Raw genomic sequence first — 23,832 nt, forward strand, 5'->3', positions numbered from 1 at the left:
ATAATATCTCATGAACTTTTTAATATTCTATAAAAACTTACATCCAAAATGATTTTTTATATTATGTTTGAGCAACTGAAAAAGGTACAAGACGATTCGGACCCGGAAATATGGAGTCTCGGCTCAAGTGAGTAAAGAGATTGGTATTCCTGATCACCATATATACATACTGTGACTAAGACTCCATTAGTTCTTCGATCGAGTATTCTTGATCAAAACCGAGATAACAATCTGAAACAAGCAGCAGCCTCATTCCCTAGCAGAAAGGAAAAAACCCGACATAGTCAGCAGTTAACTCTAGGTGACAATTTTGACCCGGCTAATCGTATGAATTCAAGGATCTTTAAAAGGGTGCAAAATGAAAAAGGAAAACTAAATTACCTGAAAACTAGTAGTGGTTGTCGGTAGCTTCATACGGGTAACCAAACGATCCGTAAAGGAAATCCTTTTAAAAGCATGTAATTCTGAGGTAGAAGCGTTACCAAGAACCAACCACCATGCTTCATCTTTTAACTGAAAAAAATAAACAAAAACAAGATCAAAGATGAACAATTTCCAGGCAGATCAAAAGAATCATACAATAAATGTTTATACCTTTGGAAAACGAGGGGTAAAAGCCCTTGAAGTTTTTCTACGGTTGAGTTTCTCCAACCGAATACTGAGACTGGGAGCATTATCATTGCCATCATCCCCTCCTTGTATCTTGAGTTTGACTTGAATACGAGGAAAATGTTGTAAATCCTGAAGATGGAGCATAACAACAAGTTTGATACATTTACTTGTAAATATATGATATGAACTTATGAAGGAAACCGATGATGAAATTTCATACGGTTCTGCTTACCTGTTGTAGTCTTGAAGCAATATTTCCAAATCTAGATTGCAAATTTGTGGTTGAGAGATTTAATAATTGTTGTATCTTAGATATTCCTCCTTTTTGCAATGAAGTTACAAGGTCTTCAGTCATACATGGCAGCATCCATAGAGGAGAATCCCTCTCAAACCACATACCCTGATATTAATCACAAAACAGAAACAGTTGTAAATGATTCAGCCATTAAATATGAAGAAGTTTGAAAACATACCTGCATAACCATCTGAAGAAGATGCATACAGGTAATGGAACTTGAAAGCCATCCACTATTTGCACAAACGTCTATCATTGCTTGAATGATACGTATACTCTGATCCAACACAGACTTTAAATCTGTATAGTAGTCGCTGATCGGAAGTTCAACTTGAGAGAAATGCGCCTGTACCATATTTTAATAACTTGTTAAATTATATTTAAAATGTATCATATTATCACTTTGAAAAGTTTTATAAACTATGCTGACCTGAAAAAGCAAATTTGTTTTAACATGTGGATCATCAAGGCGATTCTTGTCCACTGCTAATGGAACTTTAGCAGACAAAGCTTCATTGTAATTTTCCTATAACAGAAACAAGATTAATAACTATACAGAAAAAGATAATAATTATGATGTGGAAATAACTTGGAATTACCTCATTATGACGAACAGGAAGTTCATCATATTCAGAAGCAGCAGACAGTACATTAAGAAAAACCTGAAAGAAAATGATGTAATATAAGAATTGCCTCTAGCCAATAACATTTGCAGAAAGAATTTTACAACTGCTTTACTTACTTCGAGAGATGTATCGGGGCCTATATTTGAAGCAAACATGGAAATTGTCATGTATTTCAGATAATATTGAGAAGCAACTGAGCCTAACATTAAAGGCTCCACATTATCTTCATCCATCTTAATGCATCCACCATCTTCCAAATCTTCAAATGTATCTTGCACAAGACTACAATTAAAATAGCATATATAGTACTAATGAATCAAAGTGGGATGTTTAATCAACTTTTGAACCATTGATGTTACCTGGATAAGTAAGAACTTAGACTTTCAGGATCACTATCTTCCAATCCATAATAAGCAGGATTAACCATCTGCCACATGTGTAATAATATCTTTTAATATTAATGTAAAAACAGGTGACATTGTACCCAAAAAAAAAAGTTATTAAATAAATCTTACCAGCCTGCGGAACAGATATGTCCAGGTCAGATAATGTACTGCATCCTGCTTATGAGAAATTGTCCCAGAAACTATCTCTGCGTTGATGTGATCATGAAGTTGGTCCCTAAGACTGCTTTCAACTGGAAATGGTTCATAAAGAAACTGCAAGAAGAACAATTAAATCAGTAACTGAAAATTGCATTATTTTGCATTACAGTGTCCCACGTCCATATAATTCACCTTCTTATAGAAGCTTTTTTTAGGTTCATGCACAAGAATAACAGCTTTCCCATGTTGATCATACTGAGGACGACCCGCACGACCCATCATTTGCAAGATGTCTGTGATTGGAAAATCGACATAACGCTTCGCCTTCCCATCATAAAACTCTGTTCCCTGAGCGTGTGATAAAGTACCCAACATTAATAACCAACCAAATCAACAAACTAGTGCATGCTGCTCGACATGTGATTAATTACTAACCTTAATTAAAACCAAATGAGCTGGAAGATTAACCCCCCAAGCTAAAGTACTTGTGCAAACCAATACCTGAAAAAACAGTAATTGTTCATAAGATTGTTAAATAACTAATCGAGATGAAATTATTTTTATAATATTAATAATGAGAGTGGATGGTCATTGCCTGAATCTTGTTGTTTGCAAAAAGTTCCTCGACTAAAGATCTATCTTTATCATTCAATCCTGCATGATGCAAGCCAATACCGAACTGTAAAGTGTGTCTCAGATTTTGATCAGTGACCTGAGAAACAATCATCTGTAGTGCGTCTTCTGGCATAGCTAGAAACTGTACTGGATGTTCATCGGAAGCTGCAAACTTTATTTGCAAAAGAACAAAAATATTATAAAGTAGTGAATCAAATAGTTAATATAGATAAAAACCAAATGACTTACCTGTATGAGGTCTAATGCAGTAAGCCGTGTTTGCCGACGAGAAGAAACGAAAATTAGAACTGGTTTTGTTGGTGAATGTGTACATATGGCAGCATAGGCGGGCTTATTCATGCTATTCATTCTTGGACAGTAGAATTTACCAGGATACCCCTGTAAATTAATGCGACAGATATAAGTTAGTTTTTACTAGAAAACTAAAGTGTTGTTTTCCTCTCCAAAACAAGAACAAATAAGATAAAAATATGAGAGAAAACTAAACCATAAATCTTGATCAACTAAATTATAAACTAAAAGCTTCACTTGCCTGTATATGAACTTCAAGAGGCACGGGCCTTACACTTGGCTTGAAATTAAACAAACCAATCTCCTCAACTCCCAACCAGTCAGCCAGATTCCTAGCAGACATCACAACATTGGAACAATATAAAACAGTTCAGGAGAAAGAAGTCATGTAACAACTAACAACAAATTATTGCTATAAAGATAAGGTTTCTAAATCATTTTAAGCTTTGATACTGCATAATGTAATGCATACTTGATTAGGATACGTTTAGTATTTTAGTAGTAAATGATTTTTGGACGGTATCATATTGCTGATTTGAAAAATCGTGATGAATAGTTCTAGTAAAACAGGACAAAAAAACCTAAAAATATCATTTGAGGTTCATGAACAAAATAACTCACTGAGCATTTGCTAGTGCTGTAGACAAACCAAAAAACCGAATAGGGCGCTCCGTTTGTGATGATATGTATCTCATCCTTGAGACGATGACCTGGCAATCAAATCAATAAGAGTAAAGCATTAATCCCAAAAGAGCACATTCGCAGGGTACAGGAATACACACACACACACTTACTCCAACAAGTGACAAGACAAAACACTGGAAACAGTCAAGTAAACAGCATACAAAAATAATTGCTGCTTAAAAATGCCAGTAATGCCCATATTATTATTATTATTAGGATTACTGGATTAAAATAATCCCACCTTTAATGAGTTGGCCAATAATAATCCCACCTGAATTATTTCCCTATGGCAGTCCCACCTTTTCCATGTTTTTTGTTTTATGATCCGCCGTTAAAAATAATTAACGGGTTAGTTTTTGGCTGATGTGGCTTGATGAGTTGGCATTTAAAAATCCTACATGGTTTTTTTTTCTTTCTAGGCATTTAAAAATCCTACTCACTTCACCTTAACTTTGCCAGACCTCCACCGACGAAAACCCAATGAAGTCACCGAAGGTTTTTCCGTCACCATTTTCAGCTCAGCCGGCAAGAAACAACGGCGGCGTACGGCAGTTTTCGTCGTCGTTCTCCATCGCTTTCAACGCCTTCATCTTCTACTCCAGCGTCGTCGCTGCGTGCCTCTCGTCTGGACTTTATTAACTTTTTCAAACCCTCAAACACCCACAACACCTCATTATGAAACACCTGCATCTGATCCTAAATCCTCGGTTTCCGTCACAGACAATGTATGTGTCGGCGATTTGACCGGATGGTTGAAACAACATCATTCATTCAGGTCGGGTTCCGAAGAACGGGTGGTTGTGATATCCGGATGTGGAATTAGGGCTCCAATCGATCATTTGGGGGTTAAATGGGTGAGGGATTCCACGTAATTTGCCTAGAAAGGAAAATAATGCCATGTAGGATTTTAAATGCCAACTCATATAGCCACATAAGCAAAAAGTTAACCCCGTTAATTATTTTTAACGGTGTATCATAAAACAAAAAACATGGAAAAGATTGGACTGCCAGAGGGAAATAATTCAGGTGGGATTATTATTGGCATAGTTATCAAATGCGATAAGCGCTCGAAAGCGTTGAGGCTGGGTCTAGCGCCCAGGCGATAAGCGCAAAAAAAGCGCCCAAATAAAAAAAAAAGCGCACACTAAAAAAACAAAAAAATTAACTTAAATAGAACATCTTATGAACAAATACATTCATTCTTCAAAATAGTTTATAAAAACAACCAAAAACCAAAAACCTTATGAACAAATACATTCATTCTTCAAAATAGTTTATAAAAACAACCAAAAACCAAAAACAAAAAAGTGCATAGTAAATAAAGAAATCCGAAATTAGGGAAATAAGAACAAAAGTAACCTGTAATTTTTAATTTCTTGATGATTTTGTGTGATATAATATAACCCCTTAAATAGTGGAGTGTTAGGGGACTCCTAGAGAATAGAAACAAATAATTAAAGAGAATTTATTATGCATGGGAGGTTTGGGAAAATAAGACTGCGCATTAAATATCTGCTGCATGCTAGTCGCACTTAATGCGCCTGGCGCTTTAAATGCGCTTAAGCGCAAAAAGCGTGCGCTTTTAATAACTATGATTATTGGCCAACTGATAAGACTCCACCTTATCAGCGGGTCAACCCATCTGGGTCCAAAAGGTCTTGGGTCAGTTACCTTGACCCAGTCAACCAGGAGGAAAGGTTTAGGGCTGAATTAGTGGGGGGTTGACTGCTGACCATTGACGGTCAAAGGCTGAATGTTAGGAGATATTAATTACCTAAATTATGTTATAAGTATTTCATTTCTGTTTTAGTTTTCAATGTCTGGTTTTATTTTTGATTATCAAGTTCTTCTTGTAATTGGAGACTTACCATCTCGAATTGGTTAAATGGGAGACTAGCCCCTCTCGAATCGGGCCAACTATCTTTTTATCTTAATAAAATATATATTTTAGTTTTTGGGTTCTATCATTTGGTTCCATTGCCGGGAAACATTAAAGGAACGATGGTGCAAACCGGGGGTAGCGGTGGTAGCAGTCTTACGTCCGATCAAATCGCCACTCAATTGGCAGCCATTGCCGCCAAGCTCGACCATACTCTCACGGTTGAGGGGTGATGTTGCAGAAATCAAGTCCCAGATGATAAGAGATGGCAACTATTGTGAAAAGGCAGATAAGCTTCGAAAGAACATGGAAACGAAGGACAGTTTAATGGCAGACAAAAGAGGCGAGATGGTTAACTCTTATAACCAGAAAACTCATCATCAGATTTTGAAAATTAAATCTGATGAACCTAATGCAGTTTGGATCTTGAATCTGAGTCCAAAGTTGGCCATATAGAGCCCAACAGAAACCTAGTAGCAACACCTGCCTTCAAACCCAACTTATCGGTTGTTACTCAGTCATCACAACCCACTCCTAAAATCCTTCCACACGTATTTGATTCCGTGAAGCACGGGCGATTTCTAGCATGCAAACTGTTGGGCTCAGGGGAAGAGGAAAAGAATACCGACTCTGAACAACCAACTGCAATTAGAATTACAGGGGACACCTATGATAAGGAGGAAATCGTTGAAATCAAGTGGTCATCAAGGTCGGGTGTAGATGCAAAAGACAAGGAAATCGCATGGCCTTCACAATATGCTCTAGCTTATGGATGGATAAATGAAGAGGGTCAGCCTATAATTGAATGGTTGATCGCTTGGCACAACAATTCCTTTCTTTTCGACTTGAGGACAAGTCGTGTCTCCGGGTCGGAAGTATTGATAAGACTCCACCTTATCAGCGGGTCAACCCATCTGGGTCCAAAAGGTCTTGGGTCAGTTACCTTGACCCAGTCAACCAGGAGCAAAGGTTTAGGGCTGAATTAGTGGGGGGGTTGACTGTTGACCATTGACAGTCAAGGCTGAATGTTAGGAGATATTAATTACCTAAATTATGTTATAAGTATTTCAATTCTGTTTTAGTTTTCAATGTCTGGTTTTATTTTTGATTATCAAGTTCTTGTAATTGGAGACTTACCATCTCGAATTGGTTAAATGGGAGACTAGCCCCTCTCGAATCGGGCCAACTATCTTTTTATCTCAATAAAATATATATTTTAGTTTTTGGGTTCTATCACCAACTCATTAAAGGTAGGATTATTTTAATCCAATATTTCTTATAATTATCATGTAGACAAACTAAACTTCTTAAGCAAATTGCATTGTACCTCAAGAATAGGTCCACGGTCAGCACCAAGTAAGTGAATCTCATCCAAAATCATAAGACCAACCTGACAATATAATATAAGACAAAACTTTGTAATATTCTAACCAAAAAAGAACGTTATAATAACTGTGCAATGCAATACTACGATACAATAACTGTATGTTATTGCTATTATGTAAATCTGTAAAGTAATTCCAAAAAGTAAGAAAAGAACCTTCGTGACGTAACTTCGACTGTGCCAATTACGACTAATACCATCCCACTTTTCAGGGGTTGATATTATGATATCTGCTGACATAAGAGCCATCATATCTGGTGTGTAATCACCAGTCATTTCAACCTGATAAAGCCAGCATGTGAAAATATTAATTCATGTTTGACAGATGATAAATGTAATCTTATGTCAGCTAAACGAAAGCAATAAAAAACTCAAAGTGCTTTCCAGTGAAGTCAACATCAAATAATATTTGCTTAACAGAACAAACATAAATTATGAATAATTGGCATAAAAGTATGAAGAATACTTACCATCTTCTTTCCAAGTTTTTTAACAAGGCCATTCTTCCAATCATTTATCCTTTCTCGAACAATTGCCTTTAATGGTGCTATGTAGATAACCTGCATAAGTTGATTTCACCACAAATGTGAACTTTGTTTTTTCAATATATGTAGGATACGAGACATACTAATTGAAAGTTGAAATCCAAATTCACACATATGATACATTTAGGCTTTGGCACCCATAGCAAATGGTCTCCTTGATCATAAAAACGAAATGTGCACCTTCATATCAGGGGCTGAATTGAATAAATGAAGCATAGCAAGCTCTGCAGATATAGTTTTCCCCACTTCCAGTAGGAGCTCCTAAGAGGATGTTATTTTGTGTGTGATATAAAACATGAAAGGCCTGAAAAGTATCGACAAACGCATCAGGGGCATACAACATAACTGGTGATAGCATGGCTAATATATACGATTGATGTAATACCTGTGTTTGAATAGGATTGAAGTGTGAAAATCTATACAGTTCTTCATAAGCCTTGTTGCCAAGTGCAGTCACAGGAAGTGGCTTCAGATCTAGAAGTTCAGTGTGCGTAGTATGGCTCTGAACAAAAAACGAAATATCAAATTCAACATTCAAAACGATAATAGGTGATCAGAATGTTCTGATTGTCAAGTTACAAAATTGACCTCTGGCAGGGCAAGGTTCTTAAAAGATATTGTATAAAAAGCTTCAGCCTGCAACCAAGAATCGGAAACAGCACGAATGTAGTATTGTGGAGGATGTGGTTCAAATATTGGCACAGTAAAAGAAAGCTTTTGTGGGTCCCCTTTTGCTGCTCGTTTGGTCAATGTAAAAAGCTCTGAATGATAGATATGGTCATTATCTGAATCCTGCATGAAATTACTTCATAAGTATGACAATGACGTCTAAAGTGTTCTGAAGATGAGCGAATAGTTGGTGTTTAGTGATCTAAATGTATAAAAGTTATAATAACTTTGCCCATAATTTTTAATTACTGTCACTACGCACAACGCATTTATTTAGATCATAAAAAAAATAGTCAGATGCACCATCAATTGGTCATTTCATACAAACAAAAGTAGATGCAAAACAAAACCTCAACAAGAATCCACCAGCGTTGAGCAGCACCATGCCAGCGATCTTTCCACACAAAATCTGGAGTTATGACCAGATCTACCTGAAAGATGGAACTGAATATCAATTCACTGATTTAAGAGACATTGATTACTATTGCCAACAAAAAGAAACTTTACCTTTAAAAACAGTTCTGGTGATCGGACTTATTGTAGCAGACAATATGATTGATGGAAAAAACGCTAAATACTGCTTCACTACCTTCAAATATTCGAAAAACAGTCGAATAAAATTTTGCAGAAATGAAACTCAGATTTCAAAACAAATTGTAGAAAAGTAATTATTAAAATAAAAGTACCCTTCCTGCAGGTGCATAACGAATCATAGCTCCAATCTCCTTCTCCTTCATCTCTTGAAGATGATCTAAGTCGATCTCGTGTTCATCTAGCTTCCGAAGTATCTAAAAAGAAGAAAAAAAGAAGAGAAATTAACAAGAGTTGCAGAACAAACATAAGCATCGTAGCAAATTAGCACAAAGAGATGAGTAGACTAACTTCTGGTGATATATCTCTGTCAAACTGTCTTAGAGGATGTTGGTGGGGCCATATTTGACGATCCACGGCCTTGCAATACTCCAACATGAAAGATGTCATCTCACACCATCCTCTACGCAAACAGATTTCAAAAAGGGCCCGCATTATACGCGCCAAGCTGGCACTGATGTATGCTGCATCAGAAATTAAGGAAAATGCATCGATAGACCCTCGAGACATGTATAACTGAAAAGAACGTGATCACCAGTTTATTATTAGATAAAGATTAATTGCATAGTTCCAATTGCTCATGGTACTCTTGATGTTAAAAAGCCTATACCTGAATTAAAATAGATACTTTCCCATGTTTATTTGTGGGGCCGCCCTTTACTTCTAAAGGGCAGACCGTGCGTAACAATGTTTCTAATTCGTTTTGCTCTTCCTCTCTAACAACAATATTTTCAAATTCTGAAGAATGGGCAACCATGTCAATTATCTGCAAAGAAAAACAATTATGTGTCAAGAACACCACTTATAAGTTATAATAGTAGCTTTTATGAGCATATATGCAGTTAGCACTGGAATTTTACAGCGATGCAAACAGACCGTTATGCAAGTAACTAAGGGTGGCAAACCCAACCCAAATGGGTTGTTTTGGGTCAAGATGGATAAACTTTAAAAGTAAAATGGGTTAGGATGGATCATAAAAATTCTTCAAGTGGGTCAGGATGGATTGGAAATATACAAGCGAGTTTCATTTATAGGTTAAAATGGGTCAAAACAAAATATCCAAGTTATCCAAAATTTATCTATTTCAAAATACCCAAACTATCATGTGCGAAAACATAACTCATCCGAAACCCAAAAAACGATCAAAACGAAACAAAAACCCCGAACTGACTAAAATGAAACTAAAACGAAACTGAACCGAAATATAAAAACGACCAAAACGAAAAAAAACGAAATGAAACCGAAAAACTGACCAAATCGAAACAAAAAAGCGAAATGCAACCGAAAAGCTAACCAAAACTAAACAAAAACAACGAATCGACCAAACCGAAACAAAATTGAATCGAAATAGAAAACCGACCAAAACGAAACAAAAAAATCGATATGAAACCGAAAATTTGACAAAAACGAAACAAAAAAAAAGCGAAATGCAACTGAAAAGCGGACCAAAACAAAACAAAAATACCGAACCGACCAAAACAAAACAAAAACACCGAATCGACCGAAACAAAACAAAAAAACCAAAACGAAACTGAAATAAAATAGAAAAATGACCAAAACGAAACAATAAAAAAAACGAAATGCAACTGAAACCTAACCAAAACAAAACAAAAACACTGAACCGACCAAAGCGAAACAAACAAACCGAAATAGAAAAACGACCGAAACGAAACAAAAAAACCGAATTGAAACTGAAAAACTGACCTAAAGGAAACATAAAAAAACTAAATGCATTTAAAAAACGGACCAAAACGAATCAAAAACACCGAACCGACAAACAAAACAAAAAAACTGAAACGAAACTAAACCGAAATAGAAAAACGACCAAAACGATACAAAAAAACCGATATGAAACCGAAAAACTGACCAGAACGAAACAAAAAAAAAGCGAAATGCAATAAAAAAGTTTACCAAACCGAAACAAAAAAACTGAAACGTAGCTGACCAAAATAAAACAAATGAAACGAAACAAAAAAAAACGAAATGAAACCAAAAAAACTGACTAAAACAAAACAACACTGAAACCGAAAAAACCGAGAAATCGAAACCGAAATCATTGAAACCGAGTAGATCTACCGAAACCGACCGAAATGAAAAAAAAACAAAACCAAACCGAAAAAAAACCCCGAAAAACTCAAAATTGAACCGGAACAAAAAGTTATTATTATTTTTTTTTTTTACGAACGAGGAGGATGGGGGAAACATTTTAGTTATTTTACATTTTACGCTTTTTTATTTATATTTTGAGTTATTATTTTTTTAATAGTTTTTTTGAATATTCTTTTGAGGGGTTTTTAAAACCCTTTGTATGTCAACCTTCACTTGGGTCAAGATGGGTTAGTTTTATCCATCTTGACCCTTATCCATCCTAACCCTCTATTTTAAAAATCCATCCTGACCCCATATCCATCCTGACCCATCACTCAAATCCAACCCAACCCACTCCTATTGCCACCTCTACAAGTAACTTAACAAGAATATGTTACCTCGCTATCACTCATATGGCGTCTCAGCATCTCATTGTATGTCTCAACACTAGAATAATGAATATAGAAGTGACTAGCAATGCAACCAAGTTCAGTACAATAAAAGTTGCCGCTTTTTTCATCAAACCGCATCATTTTAGCTTTGTCAAGAGCACGTGCAGCATCTGTAACAAGAGATCTTTGCTTCAAACCCAATGAAGGATCTGCAATAACCTATCAGATAAAAAAAAGCAATTATGATGTAAGCTTTCTAACAGAAGCAGTCACTAGAAAAGGTTATTGACGATATCAGCATATGGTGAAATAAAAGTCAAAAGGATAATGTTTGCTAAGCAATATATAAATGACATCAAGATGATTATACCTCATCCCAACCAATACCATATACCAAAGGATTCATTTTCATCCTTATGAAAAGGTACGTATATCCAAGCCATGCGCAAGCTTCTTTCACATTCGTCACAGTTCCCAGTGTTACCTCTGCGTTTAGGTAATCTTTCAAGGAGCTAATGAACTGCCAACAAATCAAGATAAGTTATAAGTTAAACTGCGTTAATGCTCCTGTATGAAACCTAGTTGTAGAAAACTTGAGTTGTGAAGTATTCGTTTTTAGTACAAAAAACATACGCTTCTCTTCTACTAAGATGCAAAAATTCTAAAACCAAGGGCCCAAATTCTATTTTAAAAAGGAAGTTTGAATCGGGCGACTATCAATGGGTCAGTCAGCTCTCCTAATGACTTACTTTTTAGAGATAAGTCGCTCTCCCGCCAAGGTGGGGCTAGCCCACTTGGTAGAGTGATATGCCTCTTAAAGGAGAGGTCCCAGGTTCAAACCTGGGCAAGGGAGTAGACTTATTGGTGTAAAGTAGAGTAGAGGTATCATTTGCAGTTCCAAAAAAAAATGCCGCTCTCCCAATTGATACTAAATCAATAATTAAATTACAATAAAGAAAATTACAACCGGAAAGATCTCTTTTAACTAAAAACATCCTAACCCTGATACTTGTTGCCAAGTTTGTTCATAATAAAATATTACCTAATGAAAACCATCTAATAATTAAGATAATAGCATCCCTAATGATTATAATAATAAATTTTCGGTTTATCAAATCCAAGTCGTATCAGAATTCCAACTTAACCATCAAAAGTTTGTTGTGGATGTAGGCTTCAGCCTCCTTTTCTTGGACGCAGCCCTAGGAGGCAGTTCGATGGGGGGCAAAGCGCCTGCCCCTAGCCTGGCCCAGTTTGTTTACTTGTTAATTATGATCTCATTGTACTTGTAATCTTTAATTTGTATTGTCTATTTATATGATCTCATTGTACTTGTAATCTTTTTTGTCATTCAAGAAATAAAGAAACCCTAGTTGTAGCCCGTGGACGTAGGTCAACCTTTGACCGAACCACGCTAATTCTCTTGTCTCAGTTTACTACTTTCAATATATTGTCTTTGTGTATCTGTTTGCAATACAATACAGCCGCCAACCATTCCTGTGATCACCGATCACAGCAGCACCCAACCACCAATCCGCGAAGTCAACCAGCTGCCGCCAACAGCCAACCGCCACCAGCAGACTGCCACCGCCGCCTCTGGCTTATTCCGATCAGCCGCCAACCAGGTTTCTCTGTTTTTTCTGATCTAATTTCCGCTGCTAGTTTTCTTCATTTAGTAATCAAATAGAACAGTAGTTCAAGGTTCGTTTTCCTATTGTTGTGTTTTGATTATTACTTTGCCCTAACCGGATTACTGTTTCCGGATCAGTCTAGATTTAATAACCTTAGATATGTTCATATTATTATTGAGGCATCATACTCCTAAAACCCTAACGTACCAAAACTGAAGGCAACTAGAAAGCAAAGAAGAAATTAAAGCAGGCTAGGTAACAAAATTTGATCAAACAGCATCCTTCATGCGAATCTCTAACTACGTTTCCATATACAACAGATTATCCAACAAGAAAACAGGTTTTCTTCTGGCCAGTGGAATCTATCTTGATTATGCAATAACTATAACCCAGGCTTTTCAAGTTCGATTGAAATAATATCTCGAACTGAAAAAGAAGTTACCTGACTTTCTATGGGAAGTTGACTCGTTAAAAGTCGCAGATAGTAGGCCAATTTATCATGAGATGTAATTATAATGCCTTCACCACTTTTATCAAACTGACGCCCTGCTTGAGGTGCGCGCATATTATGTATATATGTGTAAACCCTCGGGTGGGCAAAAGTGAAATTGCACTAATTTTGACGTTATTTTACTAATCTCGTGAAAATAACGTTAAAAGTGGCGGAAGGTTAATCAGGCATCATGTGGTGGCGTTGATAGCCGAAAGACGAGGGTACATGCACCAATCAGCCGGTATCCCGATGATTGAGTGCTATGTGCTTTATGTCCAAGGCTTGATGCAAAACTACTATCGAGCCAGGGGTCTCACTGGAAGCAGCCTCTCTATCCCTATGGGGTAGAGGTAAGGCTGTCTACATCTTACCCTCCTCAGACCCTAACATAGCTTTGCTATTGGTGGGATATACTGAGTACGATGATGATGATGATGATGACCACTTTTATCAAACTGAGGTCTTCCAGCTCGTCCAAAAATCTATAGCACACCATTATAAATGGGAGAAACCAACATTAGAACTCGAAAGAGCAGTAAACGCTGAAAACAAATCAGTGAGAACATTAACGATACCTGCATGACATCCAGCATACCCAGATCTCGCCATCCACCAGCCTTTGGGTCATACAATTGAGTACCCTGTGCCAAAGTGCTCATGGTGTTAATAAACAAATAAGAGAATAAAAGGTTCATTAAATTGAATGAACTTGAATTCAACAAGTTGTCTGCTTATTAAATCATAAAAAAGTTGACTCAATAGCAACAAAAGTACATAGGCATTTCATAACTAAACAACCTTAATCACAACAGTGTGTGCAGGTAGATTTACTCCCCATGCCAATGTTGCTGTACAAACAAGGACCTGAAAACAAATGTAGGCACATTTAGTGGAATACCAAAAAAGGTACAGAAGCAAGTCAAATAAAGAGTTACGTACCTTTAACAAACCATCAGCAAAAAGGCGTTCGGTCAAACCTCTGTCAGCACGCAACATCCCTGCATGATGAATGCCAACTCCTGATCCAAATAGCTGAACAAGCTGTTTGTTTCTGGACTTTGCAACCTCCATCTGAAAGTGAAAACAGTAAGTGACGTGACAATATAGTATGATCATGATGAACTGTTCGAGAGAAAACTTTTGACAATTTACCTTGACCAAATGAAACTGAGGATGTTCCTCATTCATAAAGAGATCTAGTTCGTTATACTTCCGGGCAAGTTCAATCTGTATAAAATGTCACACAGAAAATAATAACTGGAGCTAAATGTTGAAACAATCAAGCACTGGTACGCTTTGAACACCATTACAAAAGGTTCAGTTAAGCAACTACTAGACGCAACAACCATTTGTACAGAAACCATGTATTCCATATGTTCTTAAAATATGGAAAAAGGAAAGAAGATATTACTAGTTTATCAGCTGTTTTCCCAGTATCTTTACGTGAATGAACAAACACCATTGCCTGATGCCCTTGCTTCAATGAATCAGCAACCTGCTCATACAAAGCACCCAAGAATAAAAAAAAGCCAGTCCAGATATAGTGCAAAACAGCAAACCGATAACAGAATTTAAAGAAGACCTTTCTGTAGCAAACTTCATTCAAAAGTTCATTACGTGCTTGAAAGTTTGGTTCCGTGATTCCAATATATTGCTGTGCAAGAGGCACAGGACGGTAGCTAGAGTCAAAGAAAAAGAGACCCGCATCTGGACTAACCCTCAAGAATTGCGCAACCTGATAGTTAGGAAAGAAACAAGCAAGTAAAACTACAAATCATAAAAGTTTAATAAAAGGTATTGCCAGATCAACCTCCAGATAATTGGGAAGTGTAGCTGAAAGCCCCACGATACGGATCATGGACTGTGTGGATTCCACCTGTCAAAAATTTTTAAGAACATATTTAATCTCAGGTTAGCATTAACAATCCTCATCAAAAGAGCGCAAAACCACCTTCAAATTCACTTCAAAACATCAAGAGCTATAATTGTATTATTCTTAAGTAGATTATTAATGTACCTGGCGAAGAGTGCGAGCCACTAAAGCTTCTATTACAGGCCCTCTATCATCATTAAGGAGATGTACTTCATCGATAATTAGAAGCTTTACCAGCATTGAGAGTGAAATGTCACTACTTTTACGGGTGATGACATCCCATTTCTCAGGTGTTGTTACAATCATCTGTGAGCACAGATTTAAAAATAAGAAATTTATTAGCAAATATATGATTTTGTGTCCAAACATGCAAACAACAAAGGGGCAGCACAAACCTGAGTTTCTTCCAGTTCAGTTTTAGAAAGCTGCATGTCACCAGTAAGTTCTCTCACAACCATGTTCAATGGAGCTAATCGATGACTAAATGCCTTGGTAATTTCAGCAGCTAATGCCTAGAGATTGTATGTCACAAGAAAATGAAAAAAATAGTAAGCATAAAAAAGACTGAGGATTCAAATGATAATATCAGTTCTACCTTCATTGGAGCAACATAAACTATCTTAAACTCATTTTTATGCAAATAACCATCTTTGAAGTGCTGTCCAATCTGAAAAATTATCACTTGATTCAGGTAAATGGCACAAGAGCAAGAAGATATTAAAATGAAACTAAGATACCTTAATGAAAAACAACAGGTGCAATGTGTGCTATAACTTATAACTTAATTGTCAAGCTAAGTGTTACAGAAAAAAGACATATCTATGAGGATTGTGAATGTGTGCACCTCATGCAGAATAGCAATCATAGCGATATTTGTTTTGCCAGCTCCCGTTGGAGCACACACCTGAAACACATGATGATTGCTTAAGAAAAGAAGATCTAAATTTTGGCATCATTTGTACTAGTGAGCTTAGCAAATTTCAAACTGACCAGAATGTTTTCATTAGTATGGTAAGTAGTAGTTTGAAATATTCTGCTCTGAATACGGTTGAGTGTCTTGTAGCCTTGAAAAGCAGCTTGTGCAAATTCATCCAACTCCTTTATTTCGATCTGAAACACACAAAATATCGGGCACGAATAGTCACAATCAAACTTGATCATTTAGCTACTTTCTGAATGATATTTTGATTTCTACATCATCATCAACTCACGAATTCCTTTATTTTTCCCCTATGCATCCTATTTTAAATTCTACATTTACCTAATTTGTGCATCATATTTTGATTTCGGCATTTTATCAGACAAATGTGATCACAAACATTTATAGAAAACACAATGAAAGTACCAGCTTTTCTCCAGGTTTCATGGGTGCAGTCTGTGAGGGTGGTATGGAAACTTCATATCCCTTATGATGCTTCCTAGTAGTTCCCTGAGGAAGAGCAGTAGTTGCTAATACGTTGGGGCCATCACCAAGTCCAATCAAATCTTCAAATGGGCTTTTCTTTGCACTCGCATGAAGTAAAGAACTAAAACTCATAGCAGACAAGTCACTGTCAGACCCATGATCTGCTCCACGTTTATTTTTCTTCTCCTCTTTGCGTCTCAATTTATCAAATTGCTTTTCTGATTCTGTTTGAACAGTAACCTGCAAAAATTGTTGACAACAAAATTTGGCATCTACGCATGTGACAACGACAACAAAATCAGCAACTTCATACCTGAGTACCATAGCTAGGCATGCGTGGTTGAGAGTTAGAAACCACTTTTTCAGATTTTAAGTTCTGAATCCCATGATGAATGGCAGCAACAAGTTCTTTCCTATGCTGAATATAATAAAATATCACAAAAACACTTTCAATCCATCACTCGCAAAACAATCACCCATCAGGTATTATAATCCATCAGTTTCAAGTGAGAACATGACATAATGTAAAGAAAATGGTTTATAAGCCAAAAACAAGAACATTGTTGTTCTCTCACCGTGAGAAGATCTTGAACCGTTTGAAATGCACTGTCACCAACTAGATCCAACAAATCACCAGCTATCTTTAAGACAAAAAATAACAGCATTAGGATAACTTAAATCCAAACAAGAAACCATAAAAATAAATCAATTTCAGAACTATTATTTCATTACCTCATCACCCGCTTTGTCTGATTCAAGTACCCGGCAAATAGCCATTGCTAGTTCATCTTGAGGAAGTTGAGAAGTACTACTATTCACTATTCTATTGCATTCATCTCTTAACCATTCCAAATCATATGTTCTATTTGTGTTCTCACAATGATCATTCCACTCCCGATGAATTGAGGTTGACGTTACATTTGTATCATCCCCCCATATCTCTGTATTATCAAAAGATGCATCAACCAAGAACCGCGTTGGCTGATGAAAAACCAAATTTGCACCAAATTCTTGTCCATCATCACTCCCATTTTCTTGACTTTCAAGTAAAGACAGTGACTCATGGTTGTCTGGCTGCAAACTGGAAAGACTTTGAACAGCACTAACAACTTTTTGTAGCTTTGTATCTGAAACAGCATGACCAAGTATCTTTTGCAGTTCAGATCTGCATAAATAAACAGTTTGTACAATAAAGATCTTGTCTTCACATCAAATAATCAAAAACTATCTTGTTACAGTAATTATTAGAGTGTAAAGATATAATATCTTACTTCTTCTCAACGAAGATCAAACTATTATTATCTTCTTCTTTTTCACGAGCACCAAAAAGCTTATATACTGCCAATGCCGCCTCTTTAAATTCCTCATTGTTCACCACTCCACCAATCAATTCAACCACTGCCCCAACAAATTGTCGGTACGCTTGGCGGACTTCTATAGAAGCTGCATCAATTACAAGAAATAAACAACGAAGATTGTATTGTATTATGTAATTATGCATAAGAGATTACAAGATATAAATAGATTACATAAATACACTCTAATACCCTCTAATATAAATCATATACATAAATATCAATAACTTGTCTAATATCCCCCCTCAAGCTAAGCGTGGGAAACAAGCTGTAGCTTGTCCCGTAGAGTCACAAATCTGTCAGTTGGCAACGGCTTTGTAAAGATGTCTGCAATCTGATCACGTGTAGAAATAAACTGAACAAAGAGTCGACCGTGAGCAACCTTTTCTCGAACAAAGTGAAAATCAACTTCAACATGTTTCGTACGGGCATGAAAAATAGGATTTGCAGATAGGTATGTAGCCCCCAGATTGTCGCACCATAAGATCGGAGCAGATTTCATTGGCACTCGTAGTTCACGCATAAGCGAATCAAGCCATGTAAGTTCAGCGACTGTGTCGGCTAAGGCTTTATATTCGGATTCAGTCGATGATCGAGAGACAGTCTTTTGTTTCCGGGCTGACCAAGATACAACATTGGAACCAAGATAAATAGCATATCCCCCCGTGGATCGACAATCATCGGGGCAGCCAGCCCAGTCCGCATCTGAATATGCTGTAAAAGACTGATAATACGCATCAGTATAAGCATGCAAAGTAGAGCCAGACGACCGTTTGATGAGGAGACCATGATTCAAAGTGCCATGTATATATCGAAGAATACGCTTAACAGCACACCATTGATTTTCTGTCGGGGAATGCATATATTGACAAACTTTGTTCACAGCAAAGGCAATGTCAGGCCGAGTTAAAGTGAGATACTGAAGAGCACCTACAACCTGCCGGTAACGAACTGGATTTTCAAAAACCGGACTGTCACCAAGTGAAAGATGAGCCGTAGTGGAGCATGGGGATGTAACTGGTTTGGATTGTAAGAGACCAGCCTTTTTTAAGATTTCCAAGATGTATTTCCTTTGAGAAAGAATGAGGTCCGAACCAACAGATTTAACTTCAATTCCCAAGAAATAAGACAGTACACCCATGTCTTGAAGAGCAAAAGTGGAACTCAAGCTATGAACAACATGACTAATGGCTGCATCATTGTTGCCGGTTAGGATTATATCATCAACATAAACTAACATGTAAAGAATAATGCCTGCAGAAGAGTAGATAAAAAGTGAAGGGTCGGTAAATGGTCAGGTCTAGCTGGATCCACAAATCCAGGTGGTTGTCTCAAATAAACAGTCTCCTTTAAATCACCGTGTAAAAATGCATTTTGTACATCTAACTGACGAAGAGGCCACCCACGGGTAACTGCCAAAGAAAGAACAACCCGGATGGTGGTTGGTTTAACAACGGGACTGAAGGTTTCATGATAATCAACACCGGCTTGTTGATTGAACCCTTTTGCAACTAAGCGTGCCTTGTACCGTTTAATAGCCCCATGTTGGTCCCGTTTTAGTTTGTACACCCATTTGCAATCAACCACATTAACATTTGAGATAGGTGGAACCAAAGTCCACGTGCCATTTTTCATCAAAGCCCTGTATTCCTCAGACATGGCTTGTTGCCATTGAGGATCCTTGTTAGCAATAGTGAAAGTCGTGGGTTCAGTGACAATTGGTTCAGTGGTGGTGTGAAAAGCCGAGGGATCATAACGTTTAGTTTTAGGAGGATTTTGGCGAAGATGTGCTGGTCTGGTGGAGGTATTAGGTGGGATAGATGTCGATGAGGTTGGGTGATTTGGAACAGATTGGTTCGGTTGTGTTTCAATAGACGCGGTAGTATGTGAGTGGGTCGATTGTGGGCTGGTAACGTTCGGGGATGATTGTGCATCAGGGTGGGCAGTTTCAGGGCTAGTTTGTGGGTCAGAGACGGGCTGTTGTGGTAGGGATGGTTCTGGGTCAGTAGCGGGCAGGTTTGGTATGTCTGGGTGAGCTGGTTGTGGGCTGGGTCGTCGGTCAGAAACGGGCAGATTTGGTTGGGTAGAAACAGGTTCTGTTGCAGGTTGTGTCGGAGAGCAACAAGAGAGTGGAAAGGAGGAGAAGTAAGGATCAGGTTGGGACTGTGTAGATTGGGACTGAGTAGACTGAGGAGAAGAAGAATGAAGAAAAGGGAAATATTGTTCATGAAACCGAACATGGCGTGCAATGTATAGGCGATGTGTTTTGAGATCAAGGCAACGATAACCATGATGGGATGGACTGTAACCAAGAAAGAGACAAGGTATGGAACGAAAGTCCATTTTGTGAGAATTGTAAGGACGAAGATGACGATAACACTGGCAACCGAAAACTTTTAAAAATGAATAGTCAGGATTGCGTTTAAAGATGTGTTCAAAAGGAGAGATTTTGGAAGCAACACGAGAAGGCATCCTGTTAATCAAGTAGACAGCTGTATCAAAGGCAAGGTTCCAGAACCTTTTAGGAGCACCTGACTGGGCAAAAAGAGTAAGACCCGTTTCCACCACATGTCGGTGGCGTCTCTCAACAAAACCATTTTGTTCACTGGTGTGAGGGCATGAGAGACGATGAATAATGCCCAAGGAAGAGAGAGATCGAAATTCCCCTCCCCAATCTGTTTGAATAGGTTTAAGTTTAGTGTTGAATTGTCTTTCAACCATAGCATGAAAAGTTTTAAAGATAGCACATACATCAGACTTGTGTTTTAATGGAAAGATCCACATGTAACGGGTAAAATGATCAACACATAATAAGAAATAGGAATCCCCATTAAAGGATTTAACGGGTGCAGGGCCCCAAACATCACAAAATATTAAATCCAAAACATTATTACTAGTAAACGATGAAGTTAATAAATGTAATTTCGAGGATTTCTCCATGTGACAAGAATTACAAGAGGCACTCAAACTTTTATTGCTAACAGGAAGAGAAAATTGAAATAACATAGACTTCAAAAGATCTGGATGTGGATATCCAAGTCTTCGATGCCATGTGTCAGAAGATGCTACGAACAGCAGAAAAAGCAACACGGTGAACAGGACGTGAAAGTGGAAGCCGAAGAGAGTAAAGCCCGTTGTCACTTGGACCCGTGAGGAGGGTTTTCCGCGTAAGCGTGTCCTTCACAGCAAAAAAAGTGGAGTGAAATTCAAAATACACATTATTATCAAAGCAAAATTGTTGGACAGAAAGGAGATTTCGTTTTAATTGAGGGACATGGAGGATGTTTGAAAGGGTAAAGGTTTTGTGTGGGGAGTAAATTTTGGTTGAACCAATGTGTAAAATAGGGAGACTTTCACCATTACCAACATAAAGAGAATCCTTACCATAGTATGGTTCTGAGTGATCAAGGCTGTGTTGATCACGTGTCCGCTGCAACCAGTGTCTGGAAGCCAATTAGTTGTTGCCTGTGAACGGTAGTCAGCAAAGTTTGCTGAAGGTGGAGTAGACCTCATAGTACTCGGATCCCTGTTAGGACACTGGGATGGAATATGTCCAATTCCGCACCTGTTACAAGTACCAAAAACCATGTTTTGAGTAGATGCCCAAGAAAACTGTCTATTACCACCATTAGAGTTGTTGAAACTGTGATTGTTGTAGTTCCTAGAATTGTTGCGATTTCCACGACCTCGATTGTACGAACTGCGACCACGGCCCCGAGAGGCATAGTTTGCCAAATTATGTGGAAAAGCGGGCTGTGAAACCGAAGATTGTGGCTTAAGAAGGCCAAGTTGTGACATAACCTGTTGAAGAGCATGAACCGTGTCAGGAGGCAATGAAGGAGCCGTGACTGAAGAAGAGCTAGCCGGTGGTGTTGCGGCTGTAAAGGCTTGCACAGGGGCTGCTGAAGTCTTCCTGATCATGTATTCATAATCAGAGAGGAGGGCATGTAAATCTGAAAAAGCAGTGGGAAATTGTCGACCCACAATCTGTGATTTGAAGCCATCGTATTCGTCACGAAGGCCAGTTACAACCAGCACAACGAGATCTTTTTCCTTGTATGGTTCGCCAATATTGGCTAGGGCATCAGCATACTCACGTGCACGAAGGAGATAGGCAGCGCTGGTCTCATCAGCTTCCATCTTCAGACGAAGAAGCTGTGATTTGAGGGTGTATTCTCGAGATATGGTGTGAGGTGCAAAGGCACGTTCAAGAGCAGCCCATAATTCTTTGGATGTATCACCTTGAACATGCTGGAAGGCACTCTCAGAAATGGTAGATAGGATTAACATGCGAACATGAGCATCATTAGACACCCACGTTGCATGATTTGGGTTATGTTGGCTGACTGACGGCTGGTCTTTATCAGTAGAAGGAATGGTGATGAACGGGTCTGGGCAAGGAATGGTGCCATCAACATAGGGAAAAAGGTTGTTGGTAACAAGGAATGGCTGGATTAATGTTTTCCAGTAGCCATAATTGGTTGTAGAGAGTGTAAAACCGAACTTGTGTGAGTTATGACTCTGTTTTTCTTCTTGGGTGAAGGATGCAAGAAGTGCCATGGCAGCAGAGGGTGGTTGGCTGGGGTGTTTGACGGCAGAAATAAAAAAATTAGGGTTTGTGACCCTTTTGGCTCTTGATACCAAAATAAACAACGAAGATTGTATTGTATTATGTAATTATGCATAAGAGATTACAAGATATAAATAGATTACATAAATACACTCTAATACCCTCTAATATAAATCATATACATAAATATCAATAACTTGTCTAATAATAAGCACCCATGTAAAAGTTAAAAATGATTCCAAGTAGCCCTAAAGCTGTTGTACTACATGCCTAAAAAAAACTACACATTCCAGTTCCTATAATAAACAAACTCATGTTTGATAACAATACTCATACAATTTGTCATCGTTAAGTTAAAGTTAATTGAATCTTTTTACTAAATATAACATCTTCAATTTTCCTATTACGAAGTTTCCTCATTTTTTAAGGAAAATTGGATTTTAATAATCCAAACTATCATTTTGACTACTGCAATCCAAATAGCACAATCGTCATTAAATTACATTTGATTTCGACTCGGTTTCGCTCACAATAATGATCATGAACTAAACGCAAAAACACACAAGCGAAAACTAGCGGTAAGTCAAATAAAAACCGATTGTAAATCTATGATTATTATGCTAGTGGGACCGCCCTAAGCAACTAAAGTAAAATCTAAGACTGAGTACGGATTATCATCGACCAATGAGTCATAGTTTGTATTATTAAAATCCAGCTTTCCTATTACTAATTCGATAACTGTATTAACCTAAAAAAATTCATTAAAGTAATTCATACACAATTTCAATAAGCATAATTATATAACAATAACATCAGCAATAACAACTTAATGAATTAATTAAGTATTACTTCATCCCATCGATGAACAATTTCCGGCTTTGCGGAGCTAATTATACATAATTAAAACTTCAGTTCAGATTAAGTATTGAACGATTGGATATGTTAGGGTTTTGTAAGCAATTAAGTTACCTGAGACGGTTATTGAGCGATAGGAGTACGGATTTACGGTTGAGATAAGCTTGATCGGCGTCGAATGGCTCCCGGAGAGAATTAGATAACCGCGGAAGTTCGAGTAGCATTTTGTATGTTTTGTTTCGGTGGTGGCTGGCGGATGGTCCGGTGAACGGAACGGTGGCGGACTGGTGTTAGTTTTATGGTTCAGGTCGGGTCGGTTTGTTTGTTTGTTGCAGGCTGGGCTTGGGCCACTGAAAATAATAAATGTAAAGTACTACCGGAACCCGGAACCGGTTCCGGGTATGGTCAACAAAAGT

At 37.7% G+C, this 23,832-nt stretch overlaps 1 pseudogene across 1 annotated transcript; it reads right to left on the reverse strand.

The window, feature by feature from the left end:
- LOC143617511 (DExH-box ATP-dependent RNA helicase DExH14-like) lies at positions 1-23,662 on the reverse strand (annotated as a pseudogene). The gene is made up of 50 exons (XR_013150848.1): positions 23,469-23,662; positions 17,908-18,079; positions 17,369-17,801; positions 17,212-17,277; positions 16,950-17,054; positions 16,577-16,876; positions 16,222-16,341; positions 16,076-16,135; positions 15,827-15,898; positions 15,627-15,743; positions 15,376-15,537; positions 15,169-15,234; positions 14,941-15,093; positions 14,770-14,853; positions 14,511-14,585; positions 14,298-14,429; positions 14,157-14,222; positions 13,934-13,999; positions 13,815-13,840; position 13,741; positions 13,308-13,403; positions 11,608-11,757; positions 11,244-11,456; positions 9,368-9,523; positions 9,049-9,273; positions 8,853-8,954; positions 8,669-8,755; positions 8,517-8,597; positions 8,086-8,289; positions 7,883-7,999; positions 7,678-7,801; positions 7,423-7,512; positions 7,109-7,234; positions 6,896-6,958; positions 3,627-3,715; positions 3,247-3,337; positions 2,943-3,092; positions 2,674-2,865; positions 2,514-2,579; positions 2,271-2,426; positions 2,049-2,192; positions 1,893-1,960; positions 1,650-1,815; positions 1,507-1,569; positions 1,338-1,433; positions 1,086-1,253; positions 845-1,012; positions 595-741; positions 382-513; positions 1-256 (listed from the first exon to the last, which is right to left on the reverse strand). The product of XR_013150848.1 is annotated as a DExH-box ATP-dependent RNA helicase DExH14-like (transcript).
- Between the last annotated feature and the right edge of the window lie 170 nt (positions 23,663-23,832).

The sequence above is a fragment of the Bidens hawaiensis genome, unplaced genomic scaffold (genome assembly GCF_021521415.1).
Source record: "Bidens hawaiensis isolate Kalapana, Puna unplaced genomic scaffold, B.hawaiensis_p1.1 tig00055163_1, whole genome shotgun sequence".
Taxonomy (NCBI): Eukaryota; Viridiplantae; Streptophyta; class Magnoliopsida; order Asterales; family Asteraceae; genus Bidens; species Bidens hawaiensis.